Source organism: Falco cherrug, chromosome 11, assembly GCF_023634085.1.
Source record: "Falco cherrug isolate bFalChe1 chromosome 11, bFalChe1.pri, whole genome shotgun sequence".
Taxonomy (NCBI): domain Eukaryota; kingdom Metazoa; phylum Chordata; class Aves; order Falconiformes; family Falconidae; genus Falco; species Falco cherrug.
The window spans coordinates 27,843,734-27,864,357 of NC_073707.1; the positions used below are offsets into that span (position 1 = coordinate 27,843,734).

The 20,624-nt window shown below is 45.8% G+C and overlaps 1 protein-coding gene across 1 annotated transcript in view; it reads right to left on the minus strand.

Annotated features, from left to right (window-relative positions):
* FNDC3B (fibronectin type III domain containing 3B) overlaps positions 1–8,927 on the minus strand; it is a 209,607-nt gene extending 200,680 nt beyond the window's left edge. Inside the window, exon 1 of the mRNA XM_055723542.1 lies at positions 8,719–8,927. The gene's annotated coding sequence lies outside the window, so the exon portion shown is untranslated. The remainder of the gene's footprint in view (positions 1–8,718) is intronic.
* Positions 8,928–20,624: the final 11,697 nt, after the last annotated feature.

Here is a 20,624-nt window from a genome sequence, read left to right on the forward strand (position 1 = left end):
AAGAAACAAGGATTAAGGCTGACTGTATGTAAGCGTGAGCAACCTTAACAACTCTGATCGCTTTTGCCCAATCTTGTGTTAAAATCTGCGGAACTTGTGCTGTGTTGAAAATCCCAGAATTTGTCTTTTTTCCTCTTTAGTCATAAGGTTTCTTGTGTATCGGTTCCACCAATAATGGAACCCCCACGTTCCGCACCAAGTCCTGTAAACGTGTGGTTCTAGACCTTCACGAAGCAAAACTGGAACATATGACACAGCAGCAAAAAACTCCGTGAGCCGTAAGCTGCTGCCTTGGTACGGCACTCTGCCCTCCCAGCACCGCAGAACAGCTCAGCACAGCACAGTACCTGCAAGGATCATGCAACAAGACACGCACTGAACACGATATTGAACACACATATGAATGTTCTCAGTTCATATACTCGGCATACAAACATGCAACAAGACACCCGTGTCTGGTGAAATCCGCTGGCTAATTCTGACCTCTGAACATAAGACACTATTACCTCAACTACATCTGAAGTTAACCAGAATGTGGCATATGAAGTCATTTTGGTTTGGTCCTTTAAGGTTTTTGGTTGGTTGGTTTCTGTTGCTGTTGTTTTGAGGTCCTGCCCTACTAAAATGTAATTTAGTTTTAAAACAAATAAACCCAGACAAAAACATACAAATAGAAATTGATGAGGCACCACAGGTGTGAACCACCTACTTGCTTAGGGGAAACAGAAGTATCGGAAAAATCACGCTTCACTTGCTTATTCTGAGAGCTACTTTCATCAGTATTACCTGAGACCAGGAGAGCATCTACAATAACCTAAATCACTAGAGGTGTGATCGGGGAACAGCAACAAAAACTACGTCAAGGGAGCTAAACTTATGAATGTATCAATACACCCACTGAATTCCTAGAAAATTAACCCTTCATCCTCAAAACATCTAACATAACTTTCCAGACGGTAAAAAATCTGCTTTAACTTCTCTGAGCGGAATGCCTGCAGGGTCACGGTGTGCAATACGAGCAGCATATCATGCTTGCAGCTATCAAGTCATTTTGCACCGATGTGGAATTTTAAACTTTGTCAGACTCCAGAGTTTATAATAGGTGAGTTATCTGCCACACAGTTGCCATTTTCCCCACCTCCCCCCAACTGCATAAGGTCACTCATGTAAGAGGAAACAACGTATACGCGTGCTCAGATATCAGCACAAGCACAGGAAAGCACCTTTCTCTAAGGCACTGACAACTTAGACTGAAAGTAATAATTTATTTTTAATGTCAAGATTGTTTTTTCTGCCATCTCTTTCTCATCCCCATAAACACCATCAACCTTCCTGTAGCTCAACCTGCTTCTGGGTTTGTCACCGAGTCTAAGCTCTCCATAGACCACCCAGTGCTGCAAGCCACGCACAACTTAACTCCTTCAGCACCGCCACCCCCATGCCTCAGTGGTCCCTCCTCTACATGACAGCCACAACACAAGGCCACCTCCCTACATTTCCAATTCTTAGCTTCCATCCCCATCACCCTTCATCCATGTACGCTCTTACCAAACAAGCCAGAAAACTTCTGACCCATTCCTCAAAACCAGCTTTTGAAGACGCCCATGGATTTTCTCTCCCTGCATGGCTGGCTGACAGGTACCACCAACAATGACTCAACCTACGATCCAAAAGGAGTGCCCTGTGGTCCTGCCCGATCAGGCCACTTGGACTCTTCTGAAGTACTGGGGGATTACATACCACAGCCTTCTTGTGTCATTTGTACCCACCGCTGAGCCAAGACACAGCCACCTCGGCAGTAATGCCGGGCACACCCCCACTACGCATGTGGATGGACACGTTCCTCCCATACAACTGCCTCGTGTCCACATGCCTGCATTTTTAGTCATGCAAAGGCCACGCATCACACCCATTGCGTGAACAAGAGCACGAAGCAAAAAGGAAGAGGACAGCAGGGAATGCAGCGTGCCACAAACAGATCTGCAGCCCCTCCCTCACCCACATCTGAAGCATTCAAGAAAAGCCAGCAAAGAGCAAACGCTGTGCCAAATTAAGCGCTGTGTGTCTAGTCGCTCAGTTCCCCAGACACATGGATTGTCAGATGGCATTGGCTGCTCAGGACGGACACTTCTGCAACACCAAATGCTGCACCCCAAGCCTCCGGTCTGCAGTGCGACAGCAGAAATAAAGGTGATTCTCAGCCATGCAGCGAGGTTAACAACTGTGCAACCACCAGAAGAACATAAACCATACAGAGATATAATTAAAAGAAAAACCCTATCTTAGTATCAGAAACCATGGGCAGCCAATGAATAAGCGTGCCAAAGAAATGATGGGCAAGCACAACACTAAGAAAGGCAGAAGTCCTTAGAATAAGAACACTCATTAAAGCAGAAGCCAATTCTGCAAAAATCCAGAATAAGAAATAGTTGTTTTTCCATTTGCTTTTCTTTGAGATGCCACATCTAACACTTTCCAGCATCAGAAAATAAAAAGAGTTGTTGCTCTCCCCTCCCCAAGGCAGGCTTTGAAAACAAATTTCCTAGTTAACCTGGCAAAGTAGAAGATTTGACAGCAGTCGAGTGCCCCTCTGCCCAGCTCAGGGGATGACTTGATGGAAACCAGCCCTCAAAAAACGTGTTCTCATCCTTCAGTCAGTGCAACTGATTAGGAACAAATTTCTCACCTTAGAAGTCATCGCTCCCAAAGTAGCCTCAGCTGAAGGCAGCATTGTATTCCAGAGGAACAGCACCAACAGGTTTTGGTGAAAACCAACACCTCACTTTCTACCCCTTTTTTCAATTTTTAATACAATTACTAAAAAGGTATCTACTGGAATTACACCACAAAAATAATTTCCTCACAGCTTTAGAGTATCTCACAAAAGAACAGGATATTAATATCTGTGAAGTGGATTAAGAACTGGGAAAGACAAGGCGAACTTTTCAACTGTTCAAGCCAACCAAAAACGCAACTCAAAGGAAACACCAGCCATGTAACCACCCTTCTGCTTTAAGAACAGAGGAATGTGCGGGCAGGTATTCAGCTGGGTCTCAAACCTGCACCCAGTTGAAATACATCTAGAAGAATCAGGTACGTGGTATATGCCAATATGCCTTATCTGGTCACAAAAGAAGGATTTTTTTCCACTTTTCACTTCGATCTAAGCCATTATCCTTGACGCTAAAACATCAAATGGAAGGCAAAAGACTAAGTCACATGGTACAGCAACATGCTTCGTCAAGTAAGTCAAGCCCAAGCTGTGCCTTTGCTTTTCAACGCCACCACCTCTGTCAGTACTTACAGACAAAAGCCACTATTCAGGCTTTTGAGTTCAGGCATTACACACCCCAAATAACCCACCACCTCTGCTGTTCTGTGTTGCTTATGCTCTGTTAATTTATCCTAATAAAGTGATGCTTCAGTTTGCCACACGTTTGCTAGTAACAAGACACCGAAAGCGATTCTTTTTCTTCTGTGAGTTGACATTACATGAGTCTGCAAGAAATACACTGACCAGAAGGAAAACCTACTCTCATTATCACAAACGCTATCATCTTTTTTTCTCTGCTGCATTATTCCACATCAATAAATAAATAACGAGCAAAGAACAATGCATAATACTTAATAACATACCTACATCAGCTCAAGTGTCAGCAAGCAGAAGGTCACGTTATATGAACTGCCACTGACTAGGCATATACTTCCACAATAAAGGCAACTTATAAAGTAGAATAAATTCTAGCGGCTAACTAATCTTACACTAAAGAAAAATAGTAAGGTGATCCTAAAACAAATCAGGACAATTCGCTACTCCTATGCTGTTTCTGCTACCGAGGTCCGAAACAATCACACCATTTTACTTCACTACGGCGTTGGCCTTGACTAAAGAATCGCGCAGAAATACTTGGGGCGAAAGATAACATGGGGATTTAGCTTATAAATGTTAGCATTTTATTAGTGGGTGTGTGGGGAACAGGGAGCAACCATGAAAAATTGACACAGCTGTACAGAGGCCCAGAGAATGACCTACAAACTAAGCAGAACACATTTGACATTTTTCTAGCTTAGATTAAAAGCGTGGGGAAATCTGCCCACAACATCCCAAGGATCTCCGAGGGTGGCAAGGGTCATCTAAAATTGTTGCGTATTGAAGTTTTTATTAAGAGCCTCCTGAGAGCAATTTCTTTTTTCTCTTTTCAAAACATTCCGTATGAAACATTCCTGAAAGCATGAAGTATATGTTTAAATACATATATGCACACATACACACATTCTATTATTAGAGTCCTTTGCAAGGACCTAATAATAGAAACATCCATAATTACGTATAAGGCAATTATTAGAGACTCACATATAAAACATGCTTTAAGGTATTTGCATTGCTGCCACAGAATAGCTATACACCAGGTCAACAAAGAGAAAGCAGACAAGCCTATTAGCATCTCCAGAGAATTCCAGTGTTTGGCTTCAGTTATCCTAAATCTAACAAAACCAAAACAAGAGCAGAAACCCTGCTCTTGAATCCATCTTGTCGCTCCACTGAGCGGCTTCTAGAGGAACTAGAAGCAGACGCCAGAAGAAGTAAATGCCACATGTCACTGCATGAGCTGCAACCTTTGTCCTCTTCAAAAAATAATAGAACGTATATGCTTATATTACTTAGGAATTGTATGTTGCTTCATATCACATAAATAACATTATACATAGCTGCAGCTTAATAACCAGAGTATCTAAACAGTAACTTTCAGTATATACCACTGTTATAAACTGTCACCACCAGAAATGCCAATAAAGAATGTTTCTTACACAGCTGGTGGTGTAGTTGGCTTTTTGTCTGTTATCTGCTAACAAACACCACAATTTACTTGTAAACAAAGGATTCCTTAGATCAAACGCAGAAAGCATGTCACTGGAGAAGCCCTATGTTTTAACCTCTAAGCTCAAGAAAAGGCATCCTTTCCCAATTAAAGGCACTGTGAAGATTTGCTCAAAGCCACACTACCTGGCACCTCTAGGGAATACCGCTGCTCAGGATCATACTAACAGGCTACGCTCTTCTTGTGTACTTGCTCAACAGCACCATCATTTTTCATCCAGAGCAGAGCACAAATTTTAACACCCGCAGCAGTGTTTCTGAAAGGCAACTAATCTCTCCAACACTGTTACAAATTCCACAATAAATCATATTTAATTAGTCTGTGCTTTTTTTCCTGGCTGTCCGTAATCCAACAGAGAGGGGGCTTACAACTTCAATTTTGCAAAGCGGCGCTTACAATAAATTGGTAAAAAAACCGCGAAGCCCCGCATCCCCACTGGAAACTGTTGGAGTTATCTGCTTGCTGACAGCCCAACATTCCTGCCTGTAGATGGCCTGTTACCGTTGTGTACCCAGCCTCTCTTTCTTTCCACTGCCTTGTTTGAAGAACTTCCCTCTTCCCACATACCTTCCATCTCCAGGGACAGATCACACAGGGACACTAAACCTCGGCCGTAAACAACACGACTTTTGATATTCCTGTTTCTAAAGGATCCTCCACCGCTCAGCTGCTGCTGCTCAGCAGCGCAAAGATCACCTAGGCACAAGTCCTCTGTGCAACAACAAGTCTGAGAAAGCCTTTGCCTCACTGCTATTTTGCACAGCTGATACTTACACAGGGGTCTGCTGGCTTTCTCTGCTCTTTATTTGCTGCACATTAAAGGCTACTGCAAACAAACAGGACTCTGACAACCTACAGCATATTGCACAGAACCATTCCGATGTACTGGCACACCCGATTTCCAGACTTAACACCCACCACCACAGCATCCTTGGTGGAGAGGCAGAGACGCCCTGCGAGGGCATCCCAAACTGCCCGTCCTGCAGCTCCCCACAGCTCCCTCCATCTTCCCTCACATCTTCCCTTCTGAGAGGAGTGGTGAACTACACTGAGAAGAACAGCACTGTGGAGAATCATTTGTTTTATTCAGCTGTATACAGGCTCTTGGACTTTTAAGTAATTATACGTATTTTGTAGGAATTAAGATCCCCACACTACAAACATTTACTCATACTGTAAACTTTGGTTCCGCACTAGCGCTCACCAGACTGACAACCTATGTTTTTGAGGGAAGAGCCAATTATACTAATTAAAAAGTTCATGAATTCAACCCCACACATGCAGAACTTTACTGCCTGATCTGTATATAGTTTCTTGCACATATTTATGAACTGTAGAAGTTTAACTGCTTCTCTCTCTCTCTCATCAGAGCACTCATAGTAATCTATAAGGTGGAAAAAAACCCCATAAATTCTCTGCTAAGGAAGAGGCATGATGCAGAAATCTTCTTTCAGTTCACTAAATACCACACGTAGAAAAAAAAAAAAAAAAAAACCACAGCCAGAACAAACGCACTTCAGATTGGAAGTTGCAAACTTTTCCGAGAGTAAAGACAAAATGATTGCGGTATGGAGTTACAGCTCTGAGCTTCTTGGCTATAGAAGAATATCTGCTTATTTTGGATGTAACTTTCTTCATTTCTTATCCTTTGGCCAACTATAGGCTAACAGTATGAAAAACCCCTCTCATCGCTGTCCCAGCAGTGACCTCAAACCCAAACCAGATGAGTCCCGGTGGTTCAAAACAAAAAGAGAGAAATATTTGTAAAATATATCAACTTCCACACAGACTCATCTCTGAGCTACGTTATAAGCATAAATAGCTAAAAGATACTGAACTGGGAAGAGCAATATGCAATACTTCTGGGGCAGCAGACATTTCTGTCCCAGCAGGGTCCCAATACAACCACAAAGCACAACTGCTTCAAAAACTGAGAGGGAACCACAAAGTGCTGAAGATTAGGAGAAAAGCACTAACAGACCGCTTCTGTGCGAGACCCGAAATGACCCCGGGAACATCGCCAAGAATCATTTTCTTACTGGTAGCACCGGCAGCATGTTCTCTTACTGCCGAGATGCCGGTGGTAGGTGGGCAAGACCACCGGTGGAATGGGTGAGAGGAGCAAGATGCCTTCACTTGGGAGGCAGCCCACTGCCTATCCCTGAGGTTATGGAAGCGATGCCTTTATCTGGCTTTTCAGCCAAGCATTCATCATGTCATCTGTGTCTGGACCAGTCAATCCCCATCAGAAAGGAGCAGAGCCCAGACCAGTGGCACTGCCTGTCTCAACCTTTTTAAAGCGAGCTCAGCTGCAAAAAAGGTTGAGAAATAGTGTTCTAGACTTAAAAATGCATGCAAGTTTGAAATCCCATTACCTAGCACATTGTTAAACTCGAGTTAGACTGGTTTGGCACCTTTCAGGAAGGTACTGGCTGAGCCCTGGGTTCTGCAGGGTAAGTGGTTAGAGGATACAGCAAATGCGGTTAGGGCACAGGGAACTGGGATTCGTGAATTCTGTTCTCACAAATCTAGCACGGCGTTCAAGTTTAAAAAAAAAATAAATCGAAAAGCACAATAACAACAACAAATCCAAAATAACCAAAAAAAACCACCAAACAAGAAACTTCATTTTCCCGTATCTCTGTTTCCCCCGTCTGTCACAGGGAAACTACCACTTTAAGGAGTCAGGCCAGTAATTTTAGGTACTCAAAGTGCACAAAGAAATGCAAATGAAATACAAACTCACTAATATGGAGAGAGGCATGCTTGCCCCCCGCCTTTTATTCTACAAATATAGATGGGATAAATGGTTCGTTACATTTACCTCCAAGCCGCAGTACCTTCGCCAAAACCTTATTTAAATAGCACATTTCTGAGAAGCGGGAAGGGGGGAAGGTAGAGGGGAGGGATGCAGATGTGGTCTTAACCTAAGAGAGGTTAAGCTTTTAAAAGAGTTTTTCTTTTTTCATTCCGTCTCCTGGTAGCATGCCATTTTAAAAAAGGTGTCTGGCAAGCAAAATAAAAAAAAGTTTCCAGGGTTTTCCCTCCCGAAGCCGCCAAAGCCAAGAGCCGGCGGCGAGGACGAGGCCGGGAGAAGCCGCTCGCACCTTTCTCCAGCGTTTTCTCCGCCGTGCCCCCTGGATCCCGGCATTTGGCAGGGATGGACGGAGGGGGCGGCGGGCGAGGCGCAGCCCCGGTCCCCACCTGCCCGGCACCCCGCGGCCGCCCGCCCCCGCCGGCCCCGGGCACCGCACCCCGCCGCCCCACGGGCACGGCTCCCGCGGCGGGCGGCCGAGGGCAGGGCGCGGGCCGCCGCCACCCACGCACCCACGCGTGCTGCCGAGCGCCCCCAGCGCCCCCCGGGTTCCCCCTGCCGGAGCCCAGCGGCCGGCCGGAGGCGGTGACAGCGGCCGGGCTGGCAGCCCCGCGGGGTTCCCGGGCGGTGCTGGAGGGCCCGTCCCGCCGCCAGCCCCTCGCAGCGCCGCTGCCGCCTGCCCGCCCGGCGCCGCCCGCCGCGGGGGAAGAGCCGGCGGGGCCCCGGGGCGCCGCGACAGGCACCGGGCGGGGGGCGGGGGGGCAAGGCGCCGGGAGAAACTTTCCGCCAAGTGCGGCCGCGTCCCGCCGCAGCCGCCTCCGGCCGCCCCGAGCTCCCGCCCCGCCGCCGAACAAAAGAGCCGGGACCGGCAGCGGCGCCTCGGGGCGGGGGACGCGGCTCCCCGGGGCTGCCCGCCGAGCCCAGCACAGCCCGGCCGAGCCGAGCCCAGCACAGCTCAGCCCGGCCCCGCCGCCGCGCTCCCCGCCCGCGACCCCCTTCCCCCGTCCCCCGCCACGTCCTTACCTGGCGGCGAGCTGGTGCGGGGCGGCGGGCCGGGCCGGGCCGGGCGCGGCGGTGAGTCCCGGCTAGCTGGAGCAAGCGCTAGGAGGGCTCGGCGGGGATTCCGCCATGTCAGTGATGTCGGCACCACATGGGGCCCGCGGCCGGCCCACGCTACCGCGCACTCTGGAGTAGAAGCTCCCGCCGAAAAGCCGGCTGAGGCGGCGACGGCGGCGGCGGGGCGCGCCGGGCCTCCTGCCCCCGCCCCGCCGAGCAGCCGCTCCGCCCCGCCCCGCCGCCTCCGCCCCGCCGCCAGCGGGGGCAGCCGCTAGGGGCGGCCCGGGGGCGGGCAGCGGGGAGCGCGGCCGGGGCGGCTCGGGGCCGGGGCCGGGGCCGGGGCCGGGGCCCGGGCGGGTGGCATCGCCTCGCAGCATGCCGAGGGCCAGCCCCGCCGCCCCCCGTTCCTGCAGCGTTACCGACGGCCGCCTGTCACCCATGAGGCGTCAGCCGCCCCCCGACCCTCCCCGCGGCCCGTTTAGCGGCACCGCGACGCAGGCTGTCCCGCCCAGGGGCCGCCTCTGCCGCGGGAGCCCCCTGGCCCGGGCGGCTGAGGGCCGGGGGCTGAGGGCCGGGCTCTCCCTGCCAGCGGATCCCTCGGGCCCACCGTGAAGCTCACTCCTGCCTTTCCATCCCTTGGGAGCGAGGAGGAGAAGCATCAGGCAGTGTTTTTCCGAGCTTACGAAGTGCCCTGATTTATTTAAACTCTTGCCGCCCAGGAGAAGTGTATGCCCTGGCCGTGGGGCTGAGCCCCGGGGAGCCGTGGTGGCCATTCACCGCAGCGCTGCACCGAGGCAGTGCAGAGCCATGGGCAGAGCGTTCATCTGGCTACAGCAAAGAGTTTGAGCCAGCGCTCGGCCTCACCCACGCCACAGATCACAGCCAGCGCCATGAAGGCTCTTCTGATGTGGCCTCAGCCCCTGGGCTGGCCAACCGTCCTCCACAGCAGCGTGTCACCCATCCACCATGTGCTCTGCGGCCTCCCCGTCACTGACTCCTCAGCGCTATTTTTCCCTATAGCTTTCATCAGCGGCTGATCTACCCTACCCACCCGGGTGAGGTTTTCTTTCAGAAACTAGAAAACCCTGTGGAGTCGTAAGCAGCCCAGGTGTATTTTCATCGGCTTCCATCAAAATATCAACACAAGCGGTTTTCCCATAGGACTCCTTGATGTTCTACTTCTTGTTGGAACTCTAAAGTCTAAAGAAAAGTTGGTTTGGCGTAAAAGTTCAGTAAAACCAAAATGCCATGCCCAACCAGGCTGAGGGGTTTTTATTTTTTAAACGACCAAAACACAGAAAAATGAAAATAAAGTTATCTGAAATAGATAATTGCTACAAACACAACAAATCGGCCATTTCCCATGGGAAAGATTTTTCAATGTGAAATGGTTAGCCAGCACTAAGTATTGTTCGTCGTTAATAGCAAAAACTTTTGTAATGAGTAAAATCTAAAAGTAGAAAAATGTTTTGTTTTATTAGTGACCCAAAACATGCAGACTTTTTGATGATCCTGGATTGAGTTACAGAGTCAGATGAGATTAATTATTCACTAGGGTGGTAAAGCCTTTACTTGGTCTCATAGACTGTTTTGTGAAGGAAAAGTTAGAGAAAAGGGACAACAAAGGCGTCGGTTTAGAGAGGAAGAAATCACTGAGCTGAGTTGGAGAATGACATAAAAAAGATAACATTAAATTGAAGAATAAATAGAATCAAACCTGAAGAAGGCAAAATAAAAAGAAATAAAGAGGAAGGAAATGAAATCACAGAACTGATTTGTAGCTTTTCTATCTCATGGGCCAGAGGAAGGCGAGGTCCTCGTCTGCAGAGCCAAAACAGAGGCCTCAGGCACAGGGACATTTCCAGTCTCACCTGGAACCGCAGAAGTGTCCAGACTCACAAAAACAGAGAGCAAAGCCAGCCTGGGCCTGGAGCAAATGTGTACCTTCTCCTTGGAGCATTTCTGTTCAGCCACAGTGCCCTGATGAGTTGGAAGAGCATTGTTACATGGTTAACAGCAACTGTCAGCTGGTTCAGTGGAAGCTGGTCATGGCTTATAATCCAAGGAAGAGGGCAAAGGAGAGTGAAGCAAGGAATGCTTTTCCTCAGAAAGTTCCTACATAAGTAACAAATAAAACTGTTCCTTTAATGGTTTACTCCCTGAGCCAGCTCATCTAGGAAGAGCATTAATCAGACCAGGAGGAAACATCTTTTGCCCCTGAAAAAGGAAAAGGATTAGGTTACATGGTGACACAGCAGGGACAGACAAAATGCGCTGGAGAAAACGATTGACCTGAACTATCAACCAAATAAATACAGACCAAAGCCATGAACATTTCTTTTCTGTTTTGAGGAGTCAGGGTTTTTTTTCAATAACATGCAGATTTTTGTTTTGTCACAGCGAGATCTTTCTGTTTGTTCAGGAAGCAAGTGGCATTTGAAATGCAGTAGCGCATCTCTTCTGTTTCCCTTCCCATGTGTGCTTGTTGCAGAGGAGCGGGACATAGGGACAATGCTGTCTCCTTCTTTAGCCTTTCTGTTGGATCCATGTCTCCAGGAGGGTCATTCCCAAGCTGCAGACACACCAGGACCAGACAGAAACCCTTAACTCCTTTCGAGCAGGAATTGTTTAGCTATCACATAGTAGCAACTTAGGCAGCATTGACTGGGGCTGGGTCCAAACCGATTCTAAATCCTGTATTCTGCCATCATCCCCATCAGCCATCCCCTCCTATTTGGTGACAAATCCCAGAGAGGGGCCAGTGGAAATTCTCTCTGTACAATCAGGATGTGGCCTTGGAGATCGGGCATCATTGTAAAGGCTGTGAAGACGGTCTTTATTCTCACAGGACACTTTTCCTCACGTTTCTGTTGAGTTAAACTTTTCCTTTTCCCACAAGCCGCACGTTCTTCATTCTGGAGGACAGACAGGCTGAGATCTTGGCATGGGTGCTGTTTGACAGTATACAGAGAACGCTTTGGTTGATTTATTTTACAAATACTGCTGGTTTGTTGTAGGGTTGTTTTGGGTTTTTTTACGTGGGGTGTACTGCCCTCAGTCATTTTTAATACCACATAACTTCAGCGTAGAGGGTGGATGGTTCTGCTCAAACACGGGTTGGACTGCAGCCGCAGGAGTTTTCTCTCCATGTGCGTTATTACATCTCTGAGCAGCTGTGGGGTGGGCTGGCTCAGGACTCGGTGTCTAACGAGTCACATTTACCCATAGCAAGAGCTCCAGGTTCAGACTTTTACTTTCAGGGCCAGCAACAACTTGGAAGGAAAAAAAGAGATGTACTCAGCAAGAAGCACCTTAGGTGACCCCTCAGCAGGCTAAGAGCAGGCGCTGCAGCACCCCTAACTCGGACCTCACGCTGCAAAGGGAAGGGCAGGATGCTCAAAGCAAACAACTGGATGATCTCCTTATGAAAACATTCAGAACGAAATTATGTAGGGGCTGTCCTCCCTCCCCCTTGTGATCACATAACTTACTCCTTCCACAGAATGAAGACTGGACCACATTATCTGGTTTTTCTTGTTAATGAACCCGTTTTCTGTCCTTATCTTTACGTATCATGAACCATTAAAGTTAGTGCAATTTAAACAACTGAGTACTCAAAATCACACAGTACTATCTGGTCACGGTAGTCTTCTCTCACTCTTTTATCCGGAAAAAACAAAAGCTAAAGGCAGATTAGATTGTACAGATTAAAACATATTGAATTCCTTCAATCTTTACAATGTTTTATTTTCAAGGCGGTGCCAGTGGAGACTGGCACAAGCAAGAAGTTCTGGGCAAGTGTATGCAGTTTGTAGTTCCTAACGGTCACTTTTACCGCAGGGAATCCAAAATTTGGCAGGACGGTCTTTTTAAATATCTAGGGCATGTAAACATCAGCATGAACCAGGATTTCTATCTGTACCTCTCTATGTAGAGGAAATGAATGCCAGTTATTCACTGAGCATATATTCATCTTTTTGCATTCATGAACTGACCGAGTTTGGTAAGGAGTTTGTGTTCATGGTATTAATTAGCAGATTTTTTTTCCCTTTTTAGGACACAGGTCAGTATTTCTTGTGCTCAATAACACGTGCAGAAATTAAGCCCCAAAAGTCTTATTCTTGGGATAAGATCAAAGGACTAACCACTGTAAGATTCTGAAATAAAAGTTATCTGCCTGTCTTTTTAGTGGGGTGCATGATGGATTGCACATCCATCTGTGATAAAACCAGTGCCTATTGGGCATCCTGTTATTGCATTTAATGGGCAAGACCTTAATCTGATCTTTGAATCTCTCAGGCTACTACTAAGCACTAAATATGCCCAGTTAAACTCAACTGGAAGTCACAACAGACCCAGGGACTTCACCAGCAGCTGAAAAGAAGTCCTCTAAACGCCAGGGCCATTATTCTAAAGATGTGATTTCTGACACACCAGAAATTGTTGTTTGTCAGGGATATTATTCTGTTAGTTGTTTCTTAAGCTTTACAAAGGCATCGTGGAAAGAAAATGTTGCTGTTGCCCTCTTTTCCATGAGAAGAACCATTGTCTTTGTAATTTGTCTGCTTGCAAGCTGAGGACTTACACAGGGCATTTTTTACATTTTTGTCTACATTGGTTTTATAAGTTTAAATAAGTTCCCATCTGCCAGAGCTTCCAAAGTGTGTTGGCACTTAACCAATTCAAGAAGCTTGCCATGAAGATCACACACCAGTTGTGCTTATTCAAAACAATAACTTCTGACCACTGCACCAGAAGAAAATAGTCTCATTTATTGTCTCATAATCACACATCTCTGCAGTGTTAGTTCCACTTTTTCCAATGAGAAGGATGCTCCTTTTGATATTTTACAAATATTTCAGTTAAATCTCCCTAACACTGAGCAGTTCTTTGGCTTGTTAGGTTTGCTTTGGTTTTGTTTTGTTGAAAGCTCTTGTTTCAGTTCAAGCTCTAAAGAAAACAAAGCAGTATTGCTTGCGATGTTAAAGCCAAAAGTAGGGCCATGGAAAAAAAAAATGTTCTTCTTGGACGATTTTGTAGATTGGTATTCATGAAACAGCTGGAGATGAAACATACAGCACTAATCCTGTCCAGTTGCTCCTGGTCATGTTGCACATTCAGGAAATTCATAATTAGGTGATTATATCCCCAGCGTTTCCCCTGCAGCACTCTTTACAGTTTATCTTCCTTCTTGTTAAAAAAAAAAAAAACCAACCAAAAAAAAAAGATCCCCAACTACACAGGAAGAAGCCGGGGAGAAAACACAAGCAGGAATTACTTAAAATATGCTTAAATTTCTTCTCACTGTAAGAAAAAAGAATCAGATGTCATTTCTGCACATACCAGCAAACTTCTACTGATTCATTGCCCTTTTCTATCACAGTACTTTTCCTCTGTGCTGTATCTCCTTCCTCTTCATAGTATTTATTTTGCTAGTTAATTTTTTCTTTTTCCTTGCCAGTCATGCACCCGCTTTCCTGTAAAGGGCAGCCACACCTGACAATTTAGAAATAAACGCTTTAGTAAGTAAACATTTATTTTGCTTGCCAAATGGAAGCACTATACATGGGGGTTTTATTCCTAGCTCCCTCCAAGGTTTCTAGTGAATTCCTAAGTAGTTTCTGCCCTTTATTTTGACTTCTCTAGTGGCATCATGAAAGCCTTGCTCTGCACACTGAGAATCTTCATACTGCATACTACAAACAGTGCTCTGTCAAAAGTTCATGTTCATTTTAAATCCGTCAGGGTGCAACTTCAAGGAATATTTTTTTTTATAGGCTTTAAATAGACAGCCTTATCTACTATTAATTACATACCTATACAATGTGGAGATTTTTGTATGCAGGGCAATCAATGAGAAACGTTGCCAGCTTTGGAATTAAACTATTACCAGTGACTCAGCAGGTTTGCTCTGCAACAGCAAGGCATTAAATATAAGCTTTTGAAACAACCATCATTACTGATTTTCCCCCAAAGTAATTTAAAAAAAACACCTGGGAAAACCAAGACGACTACTTAGATAGCACTGCTAGTTAAAGTTCAGGAGTTTCCATGCCTGTGGTTAGGAAGCTACACCGGTGGCTCAGAAGTCTGGTTTTTCAGAGATAAAGAAAACCGACAGCAGTTTCATAATGCGTACAGTGAATGCACAAATAACTTTAAAACAATAAAAGAGTCATAAACCCCTCTGGTGCTGGAATGGCAGTTCCAGCCCCTAGATCACAAGATCACCATAAATCCCAGTGAGAGCTTAGGGAAGAGCCAGTCCTCACCCCAGCCTTCCTCCCAACGTTTCTTATCCAGCAGAGCCTTTGCCACGTTGCTGTGCACTTGTGGTTTCTTCCTCCTCTCAGAATTTTGCTTAGTGTGTTTTTAGTCACAAATGCAGCAGAAATACACCTAGACATGTCTGTCTTTTGGGGTTTTTTTCTCCCCTAGCCGTCAGTGAGCATCTCTGATTACCTGGCTGGAAGTGTGGAAGCAGAAGGCTCGCTGCTTTTGAATAGAGATGCCCAGTCATGCCCATGTGCAAGTCCTCTTTGAAAACATCATGGAAAAGCATGGTGATTTTCAAAGCGGTGAAACAAGCCTCCTCAAAAGCTTTATATAGCTGCAATAAAACAAGAGCCTTTGTGCCAGGTGGGAGGTCCTCATGAAAAAAAATATCACCAAGTTTCAATAGCACATCTAAAAAAAAAAAGAAAAAAAAAAAAGAAAATTCTACATCAGATTCCTCTCCATGAAGGAATTTTCCTAGAGCTTCCCCAAAACTGCATGGAAATACATGAAGTGTTACTCTGAAAAGCAATCACGTTTTAAGAATTATTTACCAAGTTGCTAACTTTTCCAGACTTAAAAGGTGATGCCTGAGATAATGTATCTATTTCATGTTGATAAATAGTTGAGCCTGGAATATAAATGTTTTGGTATGGCCTTGGAAAAATCTCTTCAGCTAACTGTGCCTCAGGCTAGAATGGTTTAAAAAATAATGTTTATTTTACAATTCTGTTACTTCTATCTACTATAAATAGCCAGGCTTAACCTCTCCGTCATGCTCTGTCACACACACTATCACACTCAAATTCTACCCACCTTGAACGCTTCTTTTTAACAAAGTGAATATCTAGCAGCACGCCCTAAAGGTTGACAAAACCTGACGTTATTTTTGACTAAGGGAGGAGCAACCGCTACCAGGGTGGTGATACAGGCAGCGTGCTGCCTCAGCTCCTGCCTGCCTGTGTGCACCCTGGCAGACCACAGCTGCAATATGCAGTGACGTGAAATGGTGTCTGCGTCGGTCCCGAGTCATTCGATGGCTGATAGGTGAAAAACGAACCTATATCTGACTTCAAGGCTGACCACAGAGCTGGCAGAGAGCTGGGGGAATGACTGTGGCATGTTTGAATAAGGCGGCAGGGTTGGATTCGTCACAGGTTTCTGCTGCTGTTTTTCTTTGAAGCCTTAAAGATTCATGTGATTTAAAGACATCTTGAAGTGACAGGAAAGCAACTTCCATTACCCACACAATGATTATTGAGGCTTAATTGATGGGTATTTATAAATATGCTTTGAGCGCTCCAAAAGAGATTTGTTACAGGGGAAAGGTGCCATAAAAATGCCAGTTATTCCTATTACAATATAAATCTTATGCTGTGTACAATAAGGATTAAATCAATACAATAGACATTTTAGAAGGATTGACAAAGCTTTTGCATATGTATTTCAGATGTTTCTTACTCCCCTCTCCCCACATTACTTCAGCTTTAGAAATGGAGTTGCGAAATAAAGAGCAGTCTGCTTTGGGTTGCACTCTCTACCAGTTCCTCCCCCTGGAGCACATATTTTTGTTTCCCTAAATTATCTGCAAGATTTGCAGAGCTGATTCCTGATGCCCACAGCCTGTTTCCATTTGAAGCAGGGCACAGTGGTCCCTCCCTCATCCCTGCGCGCCAGCCCTGAGCTCGGCCCTGCTGTGGCAGGAGATGTGCCTCACGCTTCTCCTCTCCCTTGGCTTGGCGCTATCCCACCTTGAAGCAGAAGAGACTTAAGTCTCAAGTGAAGTTTCTACCCTGCCCTGTGCAGGGTTGTTAAGCGTCTCTGTTGAGAAGAGCTTACCTAGGAACACCAGCAGGCAGCAGATACGGAGGTGTACCTGCGTGTGGCTAACGCTGCCGCGCCTGTGCCAGCCTACGTCTCACGGGACACTTCTGCAGCTCTCACCACCGTCAGCCTACAGCCAAGGGCTCAGCCTCACTGCGGCCAGGCAGCACTACAGTGCCTGGGTTGCTGTCAGGTTTTACACTCTTAGATACTTGGAAATGCCAGTAAGAGGCCAAATGAAAGGATTATCTCAAGATTTCCCCTGGAGTCCAGCTTCCTCTGCATTCCCATGCCACCCAGTTCTGCCTCCCATGCCACCTAACACATCTTCTTTCAAGCTGCCTTGGTCTCTCTCCCTCCACGCCAGCAATCCACTTGGGTTCCCCTGGTCCATGTTTACTACTAAGCCTTTTTGACTGCCCCAAATTCACAAACATCTGCAGGGTCTCACCGTCTGTGGTCCATCGTGTTTACAACGCAGCCCTGCTAGCTGCTGGATGAGGGTGGGAAAGGGCAAAGATGCCCCAAGAGCCGTGCTCTCCTTTACCACGGACCACATCTCTTCTCGGCTGAGGTTGTAAAGCCACGGTTACGTGAGCAGTAATACTGGATCTGCATACTTCCAGATTTCTTTACAGTGTATTTATCCTGGAGCGAGCGTGTCTGCGGAATTTGTCAGAGTGCACGGCACAGTTCATATCAACGCGACACCTTTATGTTAACCCTGCATCTGCTCTGGGATTCAACATATAGTTGGGATGGATGTGATGGACAGTGCATGACCTGGCACAAAGCTTGGCTTTTCAAAGTTAATTGATCAGAATTTAAAAAATAAACTGGAACAAGCAGATAGGGTTTAGACCATACAAACACTTGGTCTCACATATGGCAGCACTTCTTAATCCTGTCCTGTCCAAAAAATGAATGCACTGTCCCACCACTCCTTTAGTCCTTTAGTGTTTTTGTTCTTCTGCAACTATAAAATAGGTATCCCAGCATTTCTGTAATGATGCTCCTCTAAATTTCTCATGAAAGACTGTGCCCACTTGGAAGCAATAATGAACTGATATTGATCATTTCTTCTGAATGGCACTAAAATCCTCAGAGATTAACCCAAAAATGCTTCAGTCCTTCAGAGTGCTGGGGCATGTATTTATATTTAACTTTACCCTGAGATTAACATATTCAAAACAGACTTGGCAGTTCATTATATGAGAGAGCTGTGAGAGTACTCTGAGGTATTCAGAATAATCAAGTAAGCACATGCAGGATCAGGGTCCAAGATGGAATTGTTTGGAGAAAGTCTAGTTCTGTCTGGCACAAAGAGAATCCAGCGATGAACAGAATGTTAATTTCAACAAATACTCAAGATCTCTCTGTATCTTACTTTACATTTCTTGCATAATGGTACACGTGGAAAGAAAGAAGGAGAGCTACAGTTATTCTTGTTGGGGAAAGATTTGAGTGTCAGAGAAAACTATTATTTTTTTAAGTCTCAGTAACTCATCTCTTTTTACAAGCTTGAACTTGATCCTGAAAACTGCTCAGCTCCATTCATCAATTGGCTTTGTGACTCCATTTTAGTAATAAAAAATGGCACCTGAGTATTTTAAACACCATTCACTGAATTTGAAAAAGAAAACTCTTGCAATCTGTAAATTACACATCCAGACCTTACAAAAACTTAGCTATGTTAATCAGGGGATGGAGGAAACACATCTGGAGTGAGATGGTGCAAATGCTACATATTAAAGAGCCAAAAGATACTGCTAAAGAAGGGAAAAACAAGTACATTTTTATTTTTTGTGATAAATCAGTTGAATGATCAGGTGTTTTTCCAGTTAGGACACAGGTTAAGAGAATGAAAGCTAAGAAAAGGAGAGCAGAAGAAATTTTAGGCAGGTAAACTTTAAAGTAAGCTTGTTAACACCCTATTGCATTCAAAGACTAACAGACATTATTAGTGGGATTTCTTTAAAGCTGTGTTGAATGGCGTTTGAAATCTGCGATGAAAGAGTTATCTTTTGCCATCTCCTCATTAATTACATTGACAGAAACAAGCGGCTTAATAAGGTTTCTTTGGGTGAAAGATGCAAACCTGAATTCATGCCCCTTAACTCAAAGACAGAGATGAAAACCAGCTAAACCTGCATTATTTCTGCATTGGTCAGAATACAAGCTGGGTTAGGCTGAGCTTTGCTCCCCAAACTGCAGCTACAGGTTTGTGATGCAGAACATTCGGCAGCAAGTGAGACTTAAGCTATTGCTGCCCCTCACTGCTGGCTGGTACCTCCGTGCTCTGCCCTCTCAGACGTGATGGTCCTCCTGCTTTCTGCATCAGTGCTGTGAATCAGGTCAGGAAATAGATCTGTCTGAAAACCAGCATTCCTAAAAATGCTTGGGTTTACGTTTTCTCTTCCAACCAGGCATCTCCATGAGTGGCTGCAGATGGCACAAGCAGCGGTGGCCCAGAGGCGGAGTGGTGGGCTGCAGGAGTGAGGCAAGAGTGGATGAAACAGGACAGCTATACATTAAGCCAGCATTGCTGCCAAGCGCATGCAGCAGCATGACTTTGATCCACATCTCATCCAGGCACATCACATACCAAATTCCACCAAAGAGAGACAATTCTCTTTCAGTTCAAATACAAGGGACTTGTGGTTTGGAAAGAAAAAGCTGTATTATTTCCTCTCTCCTGCTAAGTGTTTCTGAGCAGCTACGGTGTTGACCCTGTTGACGGGCATGAAACCCTACCTGGTCACTAATCCCTTACCTGCTCCCATGGATAACTGACTACTAAGCATAAATGCTGCCGGCAGCATTTTCTGTTGGGAGGTAGCCCAGCCAATGCAGAGTGAAGATCAAAACTCGCTGATAATCCAACAGTACCAGGGTTATGTTACCAATCTCGCACACACCCTGAGTCATGTGTCTGCTGCCTCAGTTCCTTCTTTTTGCTTCCCTGATGAGCACATGCATGCACTCACATGCATATGTGCACAAACCACACACCGTGGGGTTCAGGAAGGCTTCCTGCATTTAGATTCATGCAGCCCAAATTCCACCTAAAAGAATTTTCAAAGGCTTAAATCCTCCTGGACGCTGAGATGCAGCTAAAATAAAACACCGAGCTAGGGATCTCGGTGGAGCCTAAGCAAGAAGAATCTGGTCACGGGAGTCAGGCTTGTTGTAGGTTGACAGTAAATATAAATAGTTGCTGCCTTTACACAGCAAAAGCTCATATTTTGTGTACTTCATAGAATGGTTTGGGTTAGAAGGGACCTTTAAAGGTTGTCTAGTCCAACCCCCATGCAATGAGCGGGGACATCTTCAACTAGATCAGGTTGCTCAGAGCTCGGTCCAACCTGACCTTGAATGTTTCCAGGGATGGGGCATCTACTATCCCTCCAGGCAACCTGTGCCAGTGTTTTACTGCCCTTGTTGTCTTTGCTGCCTCTATCCATTATTTGTCCTTTTTCGAGAACTCTGCTAGTTCTGCTGCCCGTTAGTCCTCTACTCTGCTCAGTTTCTTTATCCTGATACTTGGCAAATTCTCCATCCGTCCATTATTCACCCTACCTCCTAACTCTTCCACAGATGAAGGGTCAGTTTATGCATCTCTCTTCTGATATCAATTTTTTATGTTTTTTTATGTTTTTAAGCTATTTTATGTTAACTGTCCCATATATTTGTGAACCATACTGCACCTGAATGGTAGTGGTGACATGGGTGCCACAGGCAGCTGCCCTGGGGTATGGCTGTGACCTAGGAGG